Here is a 23,173-nt window from a genome sequence, read left to right as displayed (position 1 = left end):
GCATATTCAAAGGTATCAAAAAAATATATATATGTTGCAGCATACCAATCTTTAAAGGTAGTGGCTGCATTTTATTTTTTGTTTCGTTTTTTAACCTGGTGATCCTACCAGTAACACACTTCCTGTCTTCCAGGCTCCTCCCAGAGGGGCCAAAAAAAAAAAAGCCCCTCTGGGCTCCGCAAACTTTTTTCCACATGTTTGTGAGTAGTATTTTTACCTTATTTTTAATAAAAAATACTTTTAAAGGATAATGCACAAGGCTGGTGCACCTTTTATTTTTTCTGAACTGGTGGCCCTCTCCTGTAAAGAGTCTTTCCTCATACTTCACAACAACAATGATGTCTTACACCCATGACCATCCTTTCTTTCAAAGGTGGTCTAAGCATTTCACTTCAATGAAAAAGGAATTGTCTCTACATTGTCGAACTGTTGTCAGTCATTGGAGTATACCTCAAAGCTACTGCTTCCATGAAAAGACAAATTAAAGCGGAGGTCCACCCTAAAGTGGACCTTCCACTCATTGGAATCCCCCCCCCTCCGGCGCCACAATTGGCACCTTTCAGGGGGGAGGGGGGTGCAGGTACCTGTATAGTACAGGTATCTGCACCCACTTCCGGGATAGCTCTCTGCGGAAAGGGGCGTAGATTACGCCCCTTTCCGAAAGTCCCCCGCTGCCTGCTGGGAAACACACAGATCCCAGAGGCAGCGGGTCCATCCTTATTGCGCAGCGCGACTCGCGCATGCGCAGTAGGGAACCGGGAAATGAAGCTGAAAGGCTCCACTTCCTGATTCCCATACCCAAGATGGCGGCGGCAGCACCCGAGAGACGATCGAGAGATCGGCTTCGGGTTCCGACATCGCGGGCGCGCTGGGCGGGTAAATGTCCTTATTTTAAAAGTCAGCAGCTGCAGTATTTGTAGCTGCTGGCTTTAAAAAAAAAAAAACGGCGGAACTCCCGGCGGACTCCCGCTTTAACTCCCTGTTTGTTATCTCCATAGGACCTTGCAAAGGTAACCCTACCCACAATCTACCAATGCATTGTAAATTAAATACTTAATTGCAAGAGCTTACGTTCTTAAGCAAAAACTCTTCTGCACTGCATTTCACCAGATCAGTGGGAGTTTCCTGGGTATTTTTGCACCAAGCCTCTGTAGTCCAACTGTGTAAGGCCACCGCATGCTCTTCTATCCATACTTTCTCAAAGTTTTACCAGGTGGATGTCCAATCTTCTGTGGATAAAGATTTTGAGTGCAAGGCTCTCATAGTGGCATTTTTAACTAGGGTCTTTTGACCACTATAGTTTTGGGGCTGGTTGTCGGCACAGTACTGTTTGCCTAGTTTTGTTCCACTCTTGTTTGGGGATGTCCTATGGTGTTTAACCACTTCAATACAGGGCACTTTCCCCTCCTTCCTGCCCAAGCAAATTTTCAGCTTTCAGGGCTGTCACTGTTTAAATGACAATTGCAAGTCCATGCTACGCTGTACCCAAACAACATTTTTATCATTTTCATCTCACAAATAGAGCTTTCTTTTGGTGGTATTTGATCACCTCTGCGGTTTTTATTTTTTGCTAAACAAATAAAAGAAGTCTGAAAATTTTCTCTTATAAAATTTTGTAAATAAGTATGTTTTCTTCTTCACTGATGGGCACTGATGAGGCTGCACTGCCGGGCACTGATAAGGTGGCACTGATGAGCACGGATGAGGTGTCACTGATGGGCACTGATATGTGACACTGATAGGTGGCACCGATATGCAGCGGTGATGGGCACTCATAGGCACTAAAAGACGGCACTGAGGGGTACTTAATGGAGGCACTGATAGATGGGCACTGATGGGCATGGATGGGCACTGATAGGTGGCACTGATGGACACTGATGAGTGGCACTGCTTGACACTGATAGATGGCACTGATTGGCATCACTGATTAGGAGGCACTAGCAGGTATTGCTGGTGGGCACTGATTGGAATAATGTGTGGACACACATTGGCATCATGTTGGGATACACATTGCCACCCATGGCCATCAGGGATGGTGGTCATTATTGGTGGTCATCCCTGGTGGTCCTGGGTGGGCATCCAAAGGGGGGGCTGCACAGTCCCCCCCTGTCAGAGGAGCAGCCGATCGGCTCTTCTCTACTCGTGTCTGTCAGAGGTGAAGGAGGAAAAACCGATAAACGGCTCTTCCTGTTTACATAGTGATCAGCCGTGATTGGACACAACTGATCATGTGGTAAAGAGTCTCCATCAGAGACTCTTTACCTAGATCAGAGTTGTGGCGTGTCAGACTGACACACCGCAACAACAATCGAGGCGATGTGCACCCCTGGGGGCGCGCAACGGCTTGTTATCCTGACCACATCATATGACGTCTGGTCAGGATATCGCAACCACTTTGCTGATGTCATTTTACTATATGGCGGGCGGCAAGTGGTTAAAAATTTTGCCTGTGTCCTGTACTGTACTATTAAGATAAAATTCATTTTGACTTACCTGTAAATTCTATAACTTGAAGTACAGTGGAGGACAAAGACCACCCCCTTCCTCTCCTTGGTTTACTCAGCATTGATTGCTACAATACTGAGGATTCATGGAATGAGGTTAGGGTTATAGCCAGTTTGCAATCACCAGAAGGTATGAGCCTATAACCTATGGTGTATGAATATGTTGCCTATGTACTGTATTCCAAGATATTGTATTTACAAAATTGCTATTTTTTGAAAAATCATTAAAAGTTTACTTAACAAATTTCCTTTCACATTTTGAGTGTTGCCTGTCTACTGTCCATCTCTTTCCCACAATTTCTCGGAATCCCTAGATGCTTTGCAGCTTCTCCTCTGCTGTTTAATTCCAATTTCTAAGGACTAAATATCCCATGGTACCTTGCTTCCTGCAAGCAGTGATTCCTGTACTGCCTCCTGAAACTCTTCAACTCAGTAGTTTAGAAGGCAAGCCCTGGGAATTCTGTGACAGAGCAGTTACTACCCACAAGCAGGGCCGTCTTTAATTTTTATTGGGCCCTGGGCAAACATTTTCTTGGGCCCCCCCCCCCTCCATTCTGAGACATACAAAAAATAGCAGGTAGACTCAAAATCAGTTTACTGCAGCAGATCACGCAGTGATTTCAATTGTTTGCCAGAGGTTACAGCCTATCCTTACTGCTCGCTGGCTGGTTGCTAGAGGTTACAACACATAATTTCTGCTTGCCGATTGGTTGCTAAAGGTTAATGCACATCATTACCACTTACTGATTGGCTGCTAGAGATTAAAGCAGATCACTACTGTTCGCTGATTGGTTGCTACAGGCTAATACACATCATTACCTCTCACTGGGCAGTGGAGAAATCCTAAATAATTGAGCAAGTAAAGGGGCACATTAATACACATACTACAGGAGAGTGTCAGAGAGTGCAGACATACTACAGGAGAGGTTCAGAGACTGCAGACATACTACAGGAGACAATCAGAGACTGGCGACATACTGCAGGAGACAGAGACTGGGGACATACTACAGGAGACAATCAGAGACTGCGAACATACTGCAGGAGACAATCAGAGACTGCGAACATACTGCAGGAGACAATCAGAGACTGCGAACATACTGCAGGAGACAATAAGAGACTGCGGACATACTGCAGGAGACAATCAAAGACTGCGGACATACTGCAGGAGACAATCAAAGACTGCGGACATACTGCAGGATACAATCAAAGACTGCGGACATACTGCAGGAGACAATAAGAGACTGTGGACATACTGCAGGAGACAATAAGACACTGCGGACATACTGCAGGAGACAATAAGACACTGCGGACATACTGCAGGAGACAATCAGAGACTGCGGACATACTGCAGGAGACAATCAGAGACTGCGGACATACTGCAGGAGACAATCAGAGACTGCGGACATACTGCAGGAGATAATCAGAGACTGCGGACATACTGCAGGAGACAATAAGAGACTGCGGACATACTGCAGGAGACAATCAGAGACTGCGGACATACTGCAGGAGACAAACAAAGACTGCCGACATACTGCAGGAGACAATCAAAGACTGCGGACATACTGCAGGAGACAATCAAAGACTGCGGACATACTGCAGGAGACAAACAAAGACTGCGGACATACTGCAGGAGACAATAAGAGACTGCGGACATACTGCAGGAGACAATAAGACACTGCAGACATACTGCAGGAGACAAATAAGACACTGCGGACATACTGCAGGAGACAATAAGACACTGCGGACATACTGCAGGAGACAATCAGAGACTGCGGACATACTGCAGGAGACAATCAGAGACTGCGGACATACTGCAGGAGACAATCGGAGACTGCGGATATACTGCAGGAGACAATCAGAGACTGCCGACATACTGCAGGAGACAATAAGAGACTGCCGACATACTGCAGGAGACAATCAGAGACTGCGGACATACTGCAGGAGACAAACAAAGACTGCGGACATACTGCAGGAGACAATCAAAGACTGCGGACATACTGCAGGAGACAAACAAAGACTGCGGACATACTGCAGGAAACAATCAAAGACTGCGGACAGACTGCGGACATACTGCAGGAGACAATAAGACACTGCGGACATACTGCAGGAGACAATAAGACACTGCGGACATACTGCAGGAGACAATAAGACACTGCGGACATACTGCAGGAGACAATCAGAGACTGCGGACATACTGCAGGAGACAATCAGAGACTGCGGACATACTGCAGGAGACAATCAGAGACTGCGGATATACTGCAGGAGACAATCAGAGACTGCGGACATACTGCAGGAGACAATAAGAGACTGCGGACATACTGCAGGAGACAATCAGAGACTGCGGACATACTGCAGGAGACAATCAAAGACTGCGGACATACTGCAGGAGACAATCAAAGACTGCGGACATACTGCAGGAGACAATCAAAGACTGCGGACATACTGCAGGAGACAAAGACTGCGGACATACTGCAGGAGACAATCAAAGACTGCGGACATACTGCAGGAGACAATCAGAGACTGCGGACATACTACAGGAGATAATCAGAGACTGCGGACATACTGCAGGAGACAATCAGAGACTGCGGACATACTGCAGGAGACAAACAAAGACTGCGGACATACTGCAGGAGACAATCAAAGACTGCGGACATACTGCAGGAGACAAACAAAGACTGCGGACATACTGCAGGAGACAATCAAAGACTGCGGACATACTGCAAGGGACAATCAAAGACTGCGGACATACTGCAGGAGACAATCAAAGACTGCGGACATACTGCAGGAGACAATCAAAGACTGCGGACATACTGCAGGAGACAATCAAAGACTGCGGACATACTGCAGGAAACAATCAAAGACTGCGGACATACTGCAGGAGACAATCAAAGACTGCGGACATACTGCAGGAGACAATCAAAGACTGTGGACATACTGCAGGAGACAATCAGAGACTGCGTACATGCTACAGGTGATGGTCAGAGAACTTTTAGCAATGCACAGCTTGACAGTTGAATAACACAGCTCAGGGTTTAAGCAGTCAGGCATTTTATGGGTGCAAGGACATACCTGAGCAGCCAAACTTACTACATACATTTAGAGGTATGTGGGCAGGGCTTCCATTCTCAGATCTCACTACAACAGCCGTGAGCTCCACTGATGCTTTGTAGGGGGGCCCCCTTACCCGTGAATTGGGGCCCCAATGAAGGTTTTGCAGAGGACACAGGAGGCTGTATTCCCACGCTAGCCAGCTGAGAGGGGGCGGGGGCCGGGAGCTCCACTGACGCTCTGACCCCGCCTCCGTGCAGCCTGTATGCTCGGAGCGGAGCGGCTGTAGTGAGAGCCAGTGATCAGAGTGGGAGCTCCACTGACGCGCTCACTCCGATCACTGGCTCTCCCTACAGCCGCTCTGTTCTGAGCATACAGGCTGCACAGGGGCGGGGTCAGAGCGTCAGTGGATCTCCTGGCCCCGCCCCCTCTCAGCTGGCTAGCACGGGAATGCAGCCTCCCGTCCCGTGTCCTCTGCACACTCTGCAAAACCTTAATTGGGGCCCCAATTCGCGGGTAGCAGCGCGGGCCCCCCTACAAACATTGGGCCCAGGGCAGTTGCCCCATTTGCCCTGCGCTAAAGACGGCCCTGCCCACAAGGCATAGTGAATACGTGTGTGAGGATCTACACAGAGTAAATCACAAACTTCAGGATCATTCAGATTAATAGGAGTAGGCTGGAAATCTGTGAAACACAATGTAAAAATGAATATTTGATTTTACATTTCAATCATATATAGTGTATAAATCTGGAGCCTTCATCATATTTGGTGGCTCTCAGGGAAAATTCTCCCTGCAGCTTTTGTTTTGGGTGCTATTGAGAACCCAGTACCCCTGGCACTCTGCACCCTAACATTGCATCTCCATGTCACCCAGCACCCCTAAGACTGTACCCACCTATACTCCTGACTCTGAACCTTCCTGCCTCCCAGCACCTCTGACACTGAACTTCCCAGCAACCCTGACTCTGAACTTCCCTTCCTCTCAGCACCCCTGACACCGAAATCCAACACCCCAGGCACTGAACCTTTCTGTTAGCTAGCAAATGTGTCACTGCATATTTACCACTTCTCTGTTCCTACTCCCCCTTGTCACCTTTGCAATGATACACAGAAAGGAGAGAGGCCGAGTGTTGCGTGTCTGGCTCTTTGCCCACTTCCTCCTCCCTCTGGTCACATCACCTACTCCCCAGTGCAGACTGTAGAGGCCAGTCATTCCTCCATCCCCTGGGGATATTGTGCACATTGTGTGTGATTCCAGTGAAAGAAAGAGGAAGTGCACACAAGAAGGGAAGGGAAGCCAAACACAGAGATGCCCACAACCTCCATTACTATGAAACTTTCCCTCTGCAGGATCTTTTTAAGTCCAACATCCAAAGGTATTCTTGTATTTTATATAACCTTGAAAGTAAAAGAAATAAACGCCACTATTTATCAACCTTTCCTCCTAAACTACTGAACATATATTATTATTATTTTAAACATGCAGTCTCTATAGCAGGAGAATTATAAATTCTTGTCTCACCATAAGTATAGGATAGTAAGAATAGGATATATATATAGGTTTTCTAAAGAATAGAATATTACAGTTGCTTGGGTGTTTGTGCATAATGCCTACAAAGTACTCTTAGATTCTGTTGTGTAATCGGTTTATTGGACTAGATGGTTCAATATGTTCAAGTGGCTAGTGAAGTGTTTATTTGCTGCATGATCTGAGAGGTATGGTGCCTGTATTCTCTGGCAAGCACTGTCACTGTGGCATCCATACCTGCCAATGGTTTTCCTAAGTGGGCCCCCTGGAAGAAAAAAATCAAGCTGAGCCAGTATGAAACACCTGAATGAGGAGCACTTGGCGCAAAGAGCCATTACCGTTCTTTCAGGTCTGTCAGTGTAAGAGAAGAGAAGAAAAGAAAAGAAGAAGAGAACAAAGAGAACAAGGCGGCGACAGCGATGAACGAGAAGACCGGGCCAACGCTAGTAAAAGAGCTGGAAGAAGATAGCGATGGCCCGGCAGAAGAACCCGGCAGAAGACCCCCAAAGTCGGAAGAAGACCTCCGGACGGCAGGGACGAAGGAGAAAGCCAGGCTCCTCCGCTAGTAAAAGAGCAGTAAAAGAGCAGAAGATAGCGGAGGAGCCTGGCGAGAAGACCCCCAAAGTCGGACCAAGACCCCCGGAGCTGTCTAATAAACTACTTTAAAAACCTGTGTTGTGTGTTTTTTATTTACACTTTTTTTCCCTCAGGTGAATGGGTAGGGGTACATCGTACCCCATACTCATTCACATAGGGTGGGGGGCCAGAATCTGGGGGCCCCCTTATTAAAGGGGGCTCCTGGGATTCCGATAAGCCCCCCCGCAGACCCCGACAACCAACAGCCAGGGTTGTCGGGAAGAGGCCCATGTCCTCATCAACATGGGGACAAGGTGCTTTGGGGTGGAGGGCCGCAGGGCGCTCCCCTTCCCCAAAGCACCCACCCCCCCATGTTGAGGGCACACGGCCTGGGGCGTCTCAGGAGGGGGGGGGGCGCTCGCTCGTCCCTATCTCCTTTCCTGACCGGCCAGGCTGCATGCTTGGATAAGGGTCTGGTATGGACTTTGGGGGGACCCCCACGCTGTTTTTTTTGGCGTAGGGGTTCCCCTTTAAATCCATAGCAGGCGACGGGGCTAGCAAGGTGTCAATCTCGCCGATGGAGGCGGCAACATTGACTTCCTTCGCTAGTGCCTGGAGTCACGTTCAAAATGAACGGACTTTACACCGTGTGTGGGCAAGTCCATTCATTTGAAAAGTGCGGCGGACTAGCACACCAGCGGGCAGATTGTCCACCGGACTGCCGAGTCCGGCAGACATTTTTAAGTCAAGACTTCTTTCTAAGTTCGCCGGACTTTTGGGAAGAAAAAGTCTTTTGTTCCTTGTTCCTTATCCGGATTCTATCAGAGGACTTTTGTTTCGATCGTCTTCAAGGATCATCTAAAATTGACAAACTTTTTTATTTATTTTGTATTTTGTTAGGGCTACACCTCTCTTTGTATTTCTTTAAACAATGGCTTTCTTCTTGCCACTCTTCCAAAAAGGCCAGATTTGTGGAGTGCACAACTAATAGTTGTCCTGTGGACAGATTCTCCCACCTGAGCTGTGGATCTCTGCAGCTCCTCCAGAGTTACCATGGGCCCCTTGGCTGCTTCTCTGGTTAATGCTCTCCTTGTCCAATCTGTCAGTGTAGGTGGACGGCCATGTCTTGGTAGGTTTGCAGTTGTGTCATAATGTTTCCTTTTTCGGATGATGGATTGAACAGTGCTCCATGAGATGTTCAAAGCTTGGGATATTTTTTTATGACCTAATCCTGCTTTAAACTTCTCCACAACTCCTGTCTGACCTGTCTGGTGTGTTCCTTGGCCTTCATGGTGCTGTTTGTTCACTAAAGCTTCTCTAACAAACCTCTGAGGACTTCACAGAATGGCTGTATTTATACTGAGAATAAATTGCACACAGGTGGACTCTATTTGCTAGGTGACTTCTGAAGGCAGTTGGTTCTACTAGATTTTAGTTAGGGGTATCAAAGTAAAGGGGGCCAAATACAAATGCACACCACACTTTTCACATATCTATTTGTAAAAATCCCAATAATACATTTACACTTTTGGTTGTAACATGACAAAATGTGAAAAATTTCAAGGGGTATGAATACTTTCTCAAAGCACTGTAAGTGAAGTTTTTGAAGGTCTGTTCTGTAGTGAAAATTGAGATAAGAAGGTAATAAAAAGATATACATATTATCATTGCGTGACTTTGTTAGGCTTAAATAGATAAGATCTGTCAACCGCACACATCATAAGCTGGTCATGAAGTGCAAAGCTTCTTTTATTGAATGATCACATAAATGCAAATTAGTGTGGCCCCACGTAAGAGCTGCTGAGTTATAATTCCCCACTGATACACATTCAGGTACATAGCATTTTCTTTATGCATTCCGACACAGAAAACAGTCCTTGGTGTGTTTTTGATGTTTTATTAGGATAAGTTATTGATAACTTGGATGGGGTAGGGAATTATGGGATGCCCAACTTAAAAAATTTCCAGAATTATGAGCAAAGGGGGACAATTTCCTCCTTATTTGCAAAACATCTTCTTCCTTCCACCTGCACAAACTTGGTTCACATATACAGCTCCTGCTGATCACTCCAAGGGTACTGCTTACATTAAGAAGTGCCTACTTCCGGCACTAGGAATACTTGCAAATACTTGGGCAGGGATTGCAAGCTTTTCCGAAAGCATCGAGCCAGTGTGCGTTCCACTGCCGACAAGTTTCGGGACCCCGGAAGTGACGTGACCTGAATGCGCCTCAACTAGGCTAATGACCAAACAAGAAGTAGGCTGACTAAGGTATTTACTGGCAGAAAAAAAAAAGTTTTACTACCCAAAGTTAAAACAACAAGGGCAGAAGATTTTAACCACTTGCCAACGGGGCCATAGCCGAATGATAGCTACAGCGTGGTTGGCTAATTCTGGGAGGGCGTACTATGATGTCCCTCCAGAATCGTGCCTCCCTGGGGCACGCACCCGGGAATGTCTGTGACCGTCAGATCTTCCGGATACGGCGCATCACCAATCGGGGTAAAGGGCCATTGACAGCGGCCCTTTACCACGTGATCGAGCCATCTAATGACAGCGACCTTTGTCAATTGGATGAATCCGGTAAGTAAATTCGTATCCTGAAACCTTCAATAGCTGGCACCATACATTTCCCAGAGGTCAAATGAGGGGTAAACGTTTGGAGTTTCACACGTAAACCATGAAAGTATAAAAACTCACATAGCGTGACCCCTTTTAAAATTATTTTTAATATAAAAAGTAGGTTATTCACATTTCCAAAGGCGTAAATAGCATATAAATTACAAGTAAAGCGATGTCTGTTAGTAGGTCCACCCAACGTGTTTCAAATTAACACAGTCGTCATCTGGGGTCATCTATGTGTAGATTACTCACGGATCCAGCTGATAACACAGAGATCTCCACTGATCTTGTGTGGAGATCAATCTGTCAGTGTATGTGCAAAGCATACAATTCCATACAAAGCTTACAAATCAATGGTGGTTACTCGTGGATCCAGCTGGTAGCGCAGAGATCTCCATTAGTCCTGTGTGGAGATCGATTTGTCAGTTTATATGTAGATTACTTACAGATCCAGCTGATAGCACAGAGATCTCTACTAATCTTGTGTGGAGATCAATCTGTCAGTGTATGTGCAAAGCATACAATTCCTCGGCACTGATTTCCTCATCTCTGTTTTTTCTGTGGTTTTTCAATTATTGCAGTGTTTCAATACCATCACAACCTGAACTGATGGTAGTCCAACGGACAGTGGAATCAAAGCCCAGGATTCTGGTACATAGGATAGGTCTCCAGAAAAGTATGATGGTTGTTTCAGACGTTGAATCATTTGCTTTAAAATAGGCTTCCACATAGGATCAGGGTATAGGCAGGGGTTGGTATAGGACAGTGGTGCTTGTACCAGCGTAAAAGTTTACATGTTTGTTCCTCTGATACCGGAACTTCGTCAGAACTTAGGGATAGTCAGCTGTCACTTGCTTAAAGAGGAGGGCCAGTTAAAAAAAAATAAATAAAAGTCAGCAGCTGCAAACACTGCAGCTGCTGACTTAATAAGCCGACTTACCTGTCCAGGGCACCCGCGATGTCCGCCGCCCGAGGCCAACCCGTCCCTCGGCTCTCGGGTCCCGGCGCCGCCATTCTTTCTAAGGGAAACAGGCAGCGGAGCCTTGCGGCTTCACTGCCCGTTTTCTACTGCACATGCGCGAGTCGCGCAGCGCTTTGTGAATGGGACGCGCTGTGTTCTGGACACACAGTTCCCAGAACACAGCGCGACCCATTACCCAGAAGACAACACAACGAGGAGAGAAGAAAGAAGATCTCCGCGGAGGAGGAAGAGGCAGATTAGGATGATGTGCCTAGCAACAGCCATTTCTGGTAAGTAAAAAAAAAAATTTTTTTTTTAAGATTTTTTTCTAATTTTTAATGTATTTTTTTTTTTCAGGGTGGCCCTCCATTTTAAATATAGGCCCTCACCCCACCTTTAATTACATTAAAATCAACACAGGTGCTACCCACCCATTGCTACCAGCAATCAATATATTGAATCCACAAGTGCTCACACCATTAAGTGCCGGTTCACACTTGTGCGATGCCAGACATCGCATGTAATTCGCAGCGCCACTGCTGTTCACATTACATGCGATGTCTGTGCTGTGCGATGTCAGCCATATAGATAGTTTGGTCCAAACATGCATAGGACCCTTTTTTCTTTTCAGACCAGAATCAGATTGCCTGTGTGTTTCACACATATGCGAACCTATTCATGTCCGAACTGTCAGTTCGCAGTGCGATATGCAAGCTGAAATGGGGGTGTCGTTAACATATAATGACACTCCCCAGCAGTTCGCATATGGCAGTGTGAACTGCCGTGCGTGTCGGGTGCAATGCGGGAACCTGCAGTTGATTCACAGGGTTCTGGTATCGCACAAGTGTAAACCGGCACTAAATGTGTGTGTGAAGTGTTGTCCCGCATGTCTACACTGCTTCCAATCCTATCATACATCAGTTCCCATATATAAAAAAAAAATATACATCAAAACTAATGTTCACCTCAGACAGACACACTAGTAGATTATTTTTAGACTACCAAATTCCCCGTTATATCCTCACTGGTAGAGCATTCATTTATTTATACTCGTGTTAGTAAACTATTATATAGCCATTGTGATTACATCACAGTCCTCACTACTCATTGCTATACTTTCTGTGTCACGATAAATCAACTGAAGCGTACCATTCACACAGCCGGTATATTTTCCAATGTATTTTCAACATTGCCTTTATTCCGTTATCTAATCCGTCATCCACCTGCTCAGCAAGGATCAATCCCCGCTGAGCTAGCAGTGTCCATCAAAACGGATTGACCCCATGTGAAAGGGGCCTTACAGTGTCACCTCATGAGATCATTTATGAGAGCGTGTTTAGGGAAGGGGCAGGTTAGGGGTTGGGTGGGGCAAGTGGTGGTGAGTAACTCTTAAGCCCCGTACCCACGAGAGAACTTATGTCCGACAGACTTCCGAAGGAGTTCTGCCGGAGTTCTGCCGGAGTTCCGACAGAGTTCTGACGGACTTTTCGACTGAGCGGACTTGGCCACACACAATCACACTAAACTCCGACGGATTCGAACGTGATGACGTACGACTGGACTCGAATAAGGAAGTTCATAGCCAGTAGCCAAAAGCTGCCCTAGCGTCGGTTTTAGTCCATCGTAATAGCATACACACGAGCGAATTTTTCGGAGGGACCGGGTCCGGCGGAGTTCCGTCGGAAAAAAAGTCTGTCAGACTTTGGCGAATCAAAAGTCCGTTGCAGCCCACACACGATCGAATAGTCTGACGGAATCATTCCGTCGGACTTTGGATGTTCAAAAGTCCGCTCGTGTGTACGCGGCATTAAGCCCTGGCTAGTGGCTCATGACTTGAAATTTTGAGGCCTGCATTGTACATTCACATTGGTCCTTGCCCTCAAGGTGCTTACAAGTAGGCACTTGGTACCCACTTTTAATGTACAGAGAGGAAGAGGTGGACCCTAAAGAGGAAGGGGTGTGGTTTAAAGATGACTGGATGGGTCTTAAACAGAAAGGGGTGTGACCTTGACAGGAAGGGGTGGGTCATATTTAATTTAGGGGGTGCACAAGTTTAATCAGGCCTAGGGCAACACAAAACCTAAATACGCCACTGATTGTAGCTGCTGACTTTAATTAAAGGGCCTGGTAAACTCCATGATGCCTTAATACAAAACTACATACGGGGCCAGGGGATGCGGGAAGAAGTTTGTTAAACTGTGGCATGCTTGGTATAACTCTAATGGCCTGTTCGATGGGAGCTTTTTCGTCAGAAATTCCAACCGTGTGTAGGCTCCATCGGACATTTTCCATCGGAATTTCCGTCACAAAAAATTTGAGATCTGGTGTACAAAATTCCAACGCACAAAGATCCACGCATGCTCGGAATCAAGCAGAAGTGCCACACTGGCTATTGAACTTCATTTTTCTCAGCTCGTCGTACGTGTTGTATGTCACCGCGTTCTTGACGTTTGCAATTTCCGACCAACTTTGAGCCAACACCCATCGGAAAAAATCCATGGATTTTGTTGTCAGAATGTCGGATCAATGTCCAATCGTGTGTACGTGGCATAAGAATACCGATTGTTAATGGGTGGAGTTTAATAATCACCAAGACATGCCTGAGGAGAGTCTGGTGACCCCTGAAAGGACATGGATTAGTATATACATTTGCAAGTCAACTATCCTGGTATATGTAGTGATTAACGCAATAGACTATCCCATCTACCAGTAGAGATATTTAGCATTTGTTTCCTGTCAAACACTGGATATGGGGGGGGGGGGGGGTCCCTCTGTCCCTCATTCCTCCTCATTTGTCCCTCATTTTGGTCTGATCTATATAGTTATATATATAAAAGGCATTATTTAGCTTTCAAATAGTGTTTCCCAGTGCTAAACCTTTCATCCAATTTCTAAATTGATGCATTTGTAAATTACAAAAGCCAATATAAAGGAAAAGTAGTGGTAAACAAAAAGCACTTATGGGTTTAACTAAAAAACTTTTTGTATAATTTTCCTTTAAGAGGGTCATGGCAAAGGGGGCGTCTCCTATGCCTACATACTTTTAGGTGTCCCTTGTTCCCATCTCAAAAAGTTGGGAGGTATGATTTCATGATATTATAAGTGTTTAGGATTGGGTAATATCAAACTTTGTTTGGCATCGGCCACACGTGTTATCACAGAGCAGATTCATTACAATGCCTTTATTTTCTCTGTTCATGTGATGACATTATAAAAAGGAGATCATTTGGATCACCAGTCATCACCTCTGGAGGTGGTGGCTGTAAGCGACATATACAGCAGAGTTAGTTGAGTCCCATTTTTAGGACTGGGTAGGGACTGGGAAGGTCAGTAAAAAGACTGAAATTAGCATACACTGCAACAGAGATTTTGCTTATGACATTTCTTAAACATGTGATCTCTACAACCTTCCCACAGTTCCTAGAAAAAAATGTCAACATTTTAGCAATTTCTACAATATAGCTCTACACTATAACTAGTTTAAAACCAGTGCATAACCAAAACATGAGGGAAGATGTTGAAATTCAAGATCATGTTGAAAGAACTCCATGGAGGCAGTCAATCAAGAGACAGTAAGAAAAACCGATATTACACAATACACTGAGTAAGAAAGTAATCACATGACCTAGCATAGGTCAGGAAAAAGTCAAAGAATGTGTGAAATAGCTCAGGACTAGGCCACACCAGAAGTCACTAGGATTGCCACCTTTTCTTCAAGCCAAACCCAAACACTTTGACGCTGATGTAAGGGGGTTTCTGCTAACCAAAGCCCCCACTTACATCAGAGTTCCCAGCATTTCCCCTTAAATCAGAATTTCAAAAGCCCCTTACATCTGAGCCCCCCTTACCTTAGTGTACTCACTTGCTGGGGCAGGAGAGAGATGGGGAGACTTCAGTGAATGGTGAGCTCACTCATCCGAGGAGGGATGCTCAGGCATCATCACCTTTCATCCACGATATATCTGCTGTCTGCTGGGCTTCGAAATTTCCCACCCACATTCCAATCCCCAGGGCAGATACAGAGGGGTAGGGGCAGGAGGAGGAGGAACAAATTGAGCCCCCTCTCCTCTCCCATCTCTGCGGGGTGGGGGGCTGTCCTGGCTCTGGGCAGTGTGAGGGAGTGTGTCACAGACAACTGCAGCCAGTCCTCTGGGTAGTTGGCAATCCTGCTGATAAGGCTGTGCACGTGCCTATACACTCAGCAGTTAATGGGGAGCCACAGTCTGGTCTGATAATGTGTCCGGGTTTCAGGCAGTCTGGAACCCGGACAAGTGATTCAAAACCCGAACTGTCCTGAAGAATCCTGGGCAGGTGGCAAACCTCATCATAGGCTCATAAAGTGAACCTCCTCTGCAACTCAAAGACAGCAAATCCTTTTACATCTCTATATAATTACATGGGCCAACCCAAACAGTGCTTTCACACATAGACCCACATCTGGACACAGCGGCGATATGAAGGCACCAAGTGCCCTTAGGCCAACCTCAAAATGTTTGGGTAGTCAAATGATCTTTTTCTTTTTCAAGTGAGTGTATAGGGAAAACAAATCTTTTTATGCCTGAAGCCATTTGATTTATTGAATGTTAAACTCCATTCTTAACAGCCTGTGAACTCTTTTACCCTCCGAAGGATTTGAAATGTTTATCAGGCAGTCATGTGATTTACATGCCCCTGCCATATTAAGCAGCCAGAAAGTTTACACACTTTGTGCTACTTCCAGTGTCACCTCCACCTGTAGTCTTTTCATTGTACAATGAATCTTCATTACCTTTGTGTAGTGAGCAAGTGACACTGAACGTGGTAAAGCTAATGCAAGAAACAGAAGGGTGATTCAGCAGATATGTGAGCTAATCACGAGTGGCTGACAAAAACTAACAATGCTTTGAATGGGAAATGGTTAATGAGTTTCACTTCTATTTTTAATGATGCGATCTGTTCGCCAGGGAACAAAGTACATTTAATACCTATCTTCTTATGTGCTGTCTAAAACTAGCTGTGAAGTCCTCCAGACCACCCCACCTCCCTTCATGGCCATCCAACAACACAGCTAGCAAGGAGACACCTGCTTTGTTCTTTAACATTTTAGCTGATGACCCCCTCCCGCTGCATTTCTCATGAGTCTCTTGTCTCAGGCGAGTCCTTTTCATGTTCTTCCTCTCATTTAGGCTTGGTCACAATGTATTTTTTAGGTGGAGCAATTGTCTCTGTGTTTCCAGGACCTGCCTTTGAGTGGTGGTGTATATCTCTCTTGTATTTTTCAGGTGGTTGTGAGCTGATTCTGACTCCTGTCAGAAGGGCTAGGACAAGGGGTGGGCTCTGGGAACTGTGATATCATGTGAGGTGTAGGGGTACCGCAAGAAGATTGGGGGGAGGGGATTTGTGAGGGATGGGAGAAATTGGGGGCTGGGAGTAAAAATTGCTCTAGAAGGGGAAATTTTGGGGGGGGGTAGGAGTGGTGATTTAGGGGGATTTGTGTTGGGGGAAGATGATTTGTGTTAGAAGGGGGGGGTTGGGCTAGTAGGGATGATTGGGGGGATTTATGCTAGGAGGGGAAATTGGGGAGGGGTTGTGCTAGGAGGGGAGATTGGGGGGGGATTTGTACTGGGAGAGGGGAATTTGGCGTGGAGGGCGAGAGGATGTGTACTTGTGCTGGGAGGGGGATTTCAGCAGGGGAGAGCATTTATGGGTGCAAGCACACATACTCAGGTGGTTGCATATTGGAATGTGTTGAGATTCTGGCATGCACTTCTCCATGTGTGCCTTAAAATCATGCCTGCAGGGCACCCATTCTCAATGATCTACCAGGTTTTGAAACCCGTGTGGCCTGAATTTTCTTTCTTTCTTTCATTGACCAGGCTCATCTTATTTTTGGCTGCTCTGTCTCTCTGGTGCTGAGTTTTGGTTTGTTTGATCTGGTACTGTAGCTGATTTTAAGTTGTGGCCGACCACCTGCTTTTTTCTTTGTAACCTGAGAAAAGTGTGTTGGCCACTCAGGCTCGATAGGGAGGTGGGTATGTAGACAGTGCATCCGCGGCTACTAGAGTGCTGACAGAGGATGGAGCTCAACCTGGCTCCTGCAAAGGATCAAGAAAGGAAGGGTTACTCCTGGAATTTGCACATCTATGGTGTCCTGCTGCAATGAATGGAGTGGAAACCTCATCCTGGAGTCTGACCAGGCCACGCTTTTTTCTTTGTCCCTTTTATTTTAATTGATCTTTCACTATCTGGAGGCTGCAGTGCCATCATTGTACTTGTAGACCAACTGACCAAAATGAACAGTATTCTACCCCAGAAGTCAGTGGAAACAGCAAGCCTTTTATGAAAGGAATTATAATGTTGTAGAGTGTGCTAGATCAGTGTTTCTCAACTCCCGTCTTCAAGGCACCCCAACGGGTCATGTTTTCAGGCCCTCCCTTATTTTGCACAGGTGATTTGATCAGTTTCACTGCCTTAGTAATTACCACAGCTGTTTCACCTGACGGAAATCCTGAAAACATGACCTGTTGGGGTGACATGAGGACTGGAGTTGAGAAATATTGTGCTAGATCAGTGCTTCTTCACCTTATTAAGACCAGTGCCCACTAATTTCTTCTAAAACCTACAAAGTCCCAACAGTAAAAAAGTTTATACTCATACAACAAAAGTATGTGAATGCAATTCATCTATTTAAAATGTATTAAACACACATGGAAGAGAAAGTCGAAGTACACAAAGTCCCATTGTTGGTGCCAGTGGCACCATCGAAGTGGTTCTAAAGCCTAAACATTTTTACCTTAATGCAGGGAATGCATAAAACGTTTAGGTAGTAATTTTGCCCACTCACCCCCCTTATATTTGCCCATGTCTTCACTTGATCCAGAGCTGTGCCAGCTGTAGTGGCTCTCCCTACTCCACTAGCAATTTCATGGAACAGATATTTGGCCCCCTTTCAGATTTCTCAGAACGCCCTGACAAACCCCCCCTTTTCTGCTGTTGTGGTGTACTACTCTCCAGGGAACGGTTACCTGCACCCCAGCCCACCTAACCTTGGCCACTGTTGCACTGCGAATTATCTTGGACTGTATACCCTGGTTCACACTGGTGTGAGTTGTCAAATTGCATGTCAAATTGGTGGCAATTGCCGGCAATGGCACTGTCCTAATCGGTGTGACACCGCACGAATTTCAAAAAGTAGTTTCTGTACTACTTTTTGCGATTTCAGGTTGCGATTTCCATTGAATTTTGTGCAGAAACCTGCACAGATGTCTGTGAAATCGCAGCTGAAATCGGGACCGATATGTGGGAGTGATGAACTCGCACGGCTTCATTCCCTTAGTTCAGTGTAACCTGAGCCATATCGCCAGCATATTCTTTCATTTAGAGTCCTTTCACACTGGAGGCATTTTTCAGGCACTTTAGAGCTAAAAATAGCACATGTAAAGCACCTGAAAAAAGCCTCATCTGCAATCCCAGTGTAAAAGCCTGAGTGCTTTCACACTGGGGTGCTGTGCTGGCAGGATATAAAAAAAAGTCCTGCAAGCAGCTTCTTTGCAGTGCTTTAGGAGTGGTGAATACTGCTGCTGTAATCATGCTTAATTGCTAAATAATTTAGGTTCTCTGACAAACAGACCAGCTAAGATTGACTTCTGAAATGATTCAGTGTGTCTCTCTCTCTCTCTGCTAGCAATCATACGTGAAAGTAAGTCGGTTGTACTTGTGTACTTAGTTCTAGCTATTTTACTGCTCCACCTCTTTGGTTACAATCAGCCAATAACATTCATCATTGTTATTTTATATTTTACTTCCTCCACCCAATTCCAGCAGCGATCTTTTCTATCTATGTCAAATCTTTCCTCTCTATGTCGAATCTTTCCTCTCTATGTCGAATCTTTCCTCTCTATGTCGAATCTTTTCTCTCTGTCAAATCTTTTCTCTCTGTCAAATCTTTTCTCTCTGTGTGGAATCTTTTCTCTCTCTGTGTGGAATCTTTTCTCTCTGTGTGGAATCTTTTCTCTCTGTGTGGAATCTTTTCTCTCTCTGTGTGGAATCTTTTCTCTCTCTGTGTGGAACCTTTTCTCTCTGTGTGGAATCTTTTCTCTCTCTGTGTGGAATCTTTTCTCTCTGTGTGGAATCTTTTCTCTCTCTGTCGAAGCTTTTCTGTCTATGTCGAATCATCCTCGACTAATAGAGGTAAGGTTAGGCACATTCGAACACGGGTTAGATAGACACAGGTTGTTATTGTCAGCGTCATGTTGAATCTCCTATCTATATCGAACTGTTGTCACAACAAAAATGAAAATAAAGCATTTATTTATGTCGGATCTTTCGTTTTTCAGATTCTGCACTTTCGTTATCGTTTGTTAAAATGATAACGAAAATACCTGAAATTCGGACGAAAATGCATTTGAACGAAGACGGATGCACATGTCTAGTATTTATACGAAAAAAATAGTGTGACCAAGACCATACATGCTTGGAAACGAAAGAATACATTACAATACAATACATTAGATCATTTTCAAAGTTGTATTCTGTCGTACAATAATTTTTGGAACTTTAGTAACCTATTGGTTTTCAGTATGAGACTAGCATCCAAAAAGTGGATGATCATTTGTCCGATATTCTTATTGTGTGCTAGGCCTTACTGTGCAGGAAGAAGCTTTATAAAATCTATGTGAATCTATGTAAGGAGAGAAGAGGGCATCAAAGACACAATACATTTGTGACATATTTTGAACTTGATTTTACCAGGACAACATTTTTTTTTTACAGCTCTTGTTTTTTTTCCCCCAAGTACCAAGCAGGAGAAAAGGGTTATCTATTAATATGTAGATACACAAGACAGACCGGCTGTAGAATTGTGTAGAAATCTTGAGAGGAATGGATAAGTGCTGCCTTGTATTTACATTTTGCATATACATGCAAGCATTACACTTATGTACACTTACTAAAGCTTATGTACATTTTTCAATAAAAGTACTTTTTCAAAAGGAACACATTTAAGGCCGGGTTCACACCGCTGCGATGCGGGAACGCCGCGAATCCGCGGCGTTTTCCCGCATCGCACACCTCCCGCCGGCAGTTCACACTGCCCTATGCGGACGGCTGGGAGTGTCAATGATATGTTAATGACACCCCCAGATCCGTCCGCATATCGCAGTGCGATCTGCCGACTCGCACAGGAATCGGATCGCATGGTGCGAACCCCCATGCGATCCGATTCTGTTGCGGACCAAAAAAAGGGTCCCGTGCGAGTATGCTGCGGGAGCGATGCGAATTCAGCCATACTATCTGTATGGCTGTACTCGCATCGCTACGGAGATCGGATGTGATTTGCGGTGCGAATCACATCCGGATCTCCCCCCGCAGCAGTGTGAACCCAGCCTAAATGTTTTAAAGTTTTCTCTTGCTAAAAAAAATGCTACTGAAGGAGAAAAAAAAAAAAAGATAAGCGCCAGGCCAGTCCTAGTGCAGCATTATTTTATTATAAAAAGGCAAATTGATTCCAGTATTAACTTTCTGGCAACAAAAGTCCGATGGAGCAAAGTCTGATCGTGTGTACAGAAAGCCATAGGACTTTTGTACAAAGTACAAACAGGCATGCTCAGAACCAATGCAAAAGATCAGACAACAATACAGAAGTTGACCAAAGGTGGCGGTAAAGAGCAGAAAAACCACTTGATTTGGTGAAAGTTGGCTGAAAAAGTCCTGCCGTGTGTATGCAATACAAGTTTTCGGCTGACGCCCTTTGTACAAAAATCCACAGGAAAGTTTGTACAAAGTTAAATCGTGTGTATGAGGCTTAAGATGCACTTACATAGTAGGCAGAGGCTTGTCACGTCCAGCAAAGGAACAACATTGCCGCTTGAATCCCTGTGATGTGTGATCTACGAGTGCCATCTAATGACCCGTACACATGATCAGACTTTTTGACAACAAACATGCAAATTAGCTGTTTTAAGGCAACATCCGACCGCGTGTACGCTCCATCGGACAAACTTTTTCGGTTTTCATCGGACTTTGGCTGTGCGAACTGACAAAATTTCCGGCAAGAAGTCCGATGGAGCAAAGTCCGCTCGTGTGTACAGAAAACCATAGGACTTTTGTACAATGTACAAACACGCATGCTCAGAACCAATGCAAAAGATCAGACAACAATACAGAAGTTGACCAAATGTGGCGGTCAAGAGCAGAAAAAACATGTGATTTGGTGAAAGTTGGCTGAAAAAGTCCTGCTTTGTGTATGCAATACAAGTTCATTGGCGATGTCCTTTGTACAAAAATCCACAGGAAAGTTTGTACAACGTTCGATCGTGTGTATGAGGCTTAACAGCGGGGAACTGCAGCCTCGAGGGAACTCGGGAGCTCAGCTGATGAAGGAGGCTTGGCTGTGCCTCTGAAACATGTTCTGATTGACTCACCACAGTGGTAGGTGGCTCTCTTGTCTGAAAGCTCCGGATCACCTCCTTGCTGAGTCACCCGGCCTGCGTCCTGCCGAGTTGACTGATTAAGGAGGCGTGGTCGTGCCTTTCGTACTCTTATAAGTTATATTTGTAGCGCTGGCTCCTGATGAGCATGCGCTATGTGTTTTTCCAATTTAAAGTTCCTAAAATCACAGTTGGGTTTTAGGGCTAATAATGCCAAATTATGATTTCAGTACCAGTCTAGCTGGATTGTGTTGGGTTCTCCTTGGCCACCGGTGTCGCTCTCACCACTGGCAAGTGTGAGAAAGCAGTCTGACTAGGCGTATTGAGTGTCATTCTTTCTCGGAACCAACCCAGTGGGTGTGTTATCCTGCTGTGCATTCTGGGAAAGGGTATTTAAGGTACTGAGATCACGTGCTTCTGGGTTCCGGTCCAGAAGATCTTTCTGTATGTTTGGTCCTGGTCCTCCTGACCAGCCCCCATGGCCCTCATGGCCTGGGGTGTGGATCCATCCTGGCTAGCCTGAGGCAAAGTAACTTAGAGGAGGATTCAAAGGTGGTTCGGTGCCGTCTCATCTGTGGAGAGGCCCAGCAACTGGAGAAGCAACCAGGGGAGGACTCTTCGGGAGAAGGCCACGCATAAGGCTGCTTCTCAGAAGGAGCCTGGAGGCAAAGTTGAAGGACACTAAGTGAATCTACACTCATATGGTATCGCCAGAACGGCTGCGAGATACTGGTACCGTATGATAGCTCTCTAATTTATCCAAGTCCCTCAGCTATATTCAAGTCTGTGGCAGAGACTTTGTTCAAGTGTTCTACATCCAAGTCTGTGGCAGAGACTTTGTTCAAGTGTTCTACATTCAAGTCTGTGGCAGAGACTTTGTTCTACTTAAACACTCTATTGGCTGCTAGGCCTAGTGAGAGGAGGTCTATCTGGTAGCTGTGAGAATCCAGTTGTGAACGGTAATTCTCTGGATTTCTATAGTAAGAGACTTCCTATCTTTCGCCGTTCCAAAAGTGCCTGAACTTCCTACCTAACCCTCTACCCTCCATTGAGAGACTGTTTTGTTTACTACCATTCAAATAAATATCCCAAAAGTGGATCCAGTGTCGGTTTCTACAGTTCTTTGGGCCAACTACCTCGGGAAACCCCTAGACGCACACGAGGTCAAGAAGGTAACGGTAAGCCCAACAAAACCAGCAGCTCCTTCGGGGGTCAGTGCTACATATTCATATCCCTATATATACATATATATTTTTCTCATGTCACTTTCAAATCACTAATCAGAGTGTGTTCGGTTTTTCACCACTCTTATTAACTATTAGGCTTTTTAGCGCTGAGTTTCACACTAACCGTTTTTTTTTAAATGCAACTGCAGATCTTGTGTATGAAATGCGTACTGCTGAGATCCTCAGAACTGATTTCAAACAATGGGGAAATAGTTCTGTGGCTAAGTTCATAGGAGATAACAATGTGGTTTTGCTGCCATCAAGATATAACCTACGTTCACTTTCATCTGTGCTTTAAAT

The 23,173-nt window shown here is 45.4% G+C and overlaps 1 protein-coding gene across 2 annotated transcripts in view; it reads left to right on the top strand.

Moving 5' to 3' along the window:
* DRAM1 (DNA damage regulated autophagy modulator 1) overlaps positions 1 to 23,173 on the top strand; it is an 83,700-nt gene that overhangs the window by 5,656 nt on the left and 54,871 nt on the right. The window contains exon 1 of one of the 2 annotated variants that reach the window (XM_077472208.1): positions 6,857 to 6,930. The exons of the other annotated variant lie outside the window; for it this stretch is intronic. The gene's annotated coding sequence lies outside the window, so the exon portion shown is untranslated. Of the gene's footprint in view, positions 1 to 6,856; positions 6,931 to 23,173 lie in introns of those variants that run through there. 2 annotated transcript variants of the gene reach the window in all.

Source organism: Lithobates pipiens, unplaced genomic scaffold (assembly GCF_037356315.1).
Source record: "Lithobates pipiens isolate NorthernLeopardFrog02 unplaced genomic scaffold, aLitPip1_a1.2 Scaffold_8, whole genome shotgun sequence".
Taxonomy (NCBI): domain Eukaryota; kingdom Metazoa; phylum Chordata; class Amphibia; order Anura; family Ranidae; genus Lithobates; species Lithobates pipiens.
The sequence above is the reverse complement of the archived record's forward strand: the minus strand, read 5'-3'. Positions and strand labels throughout refer to the sequence as shown.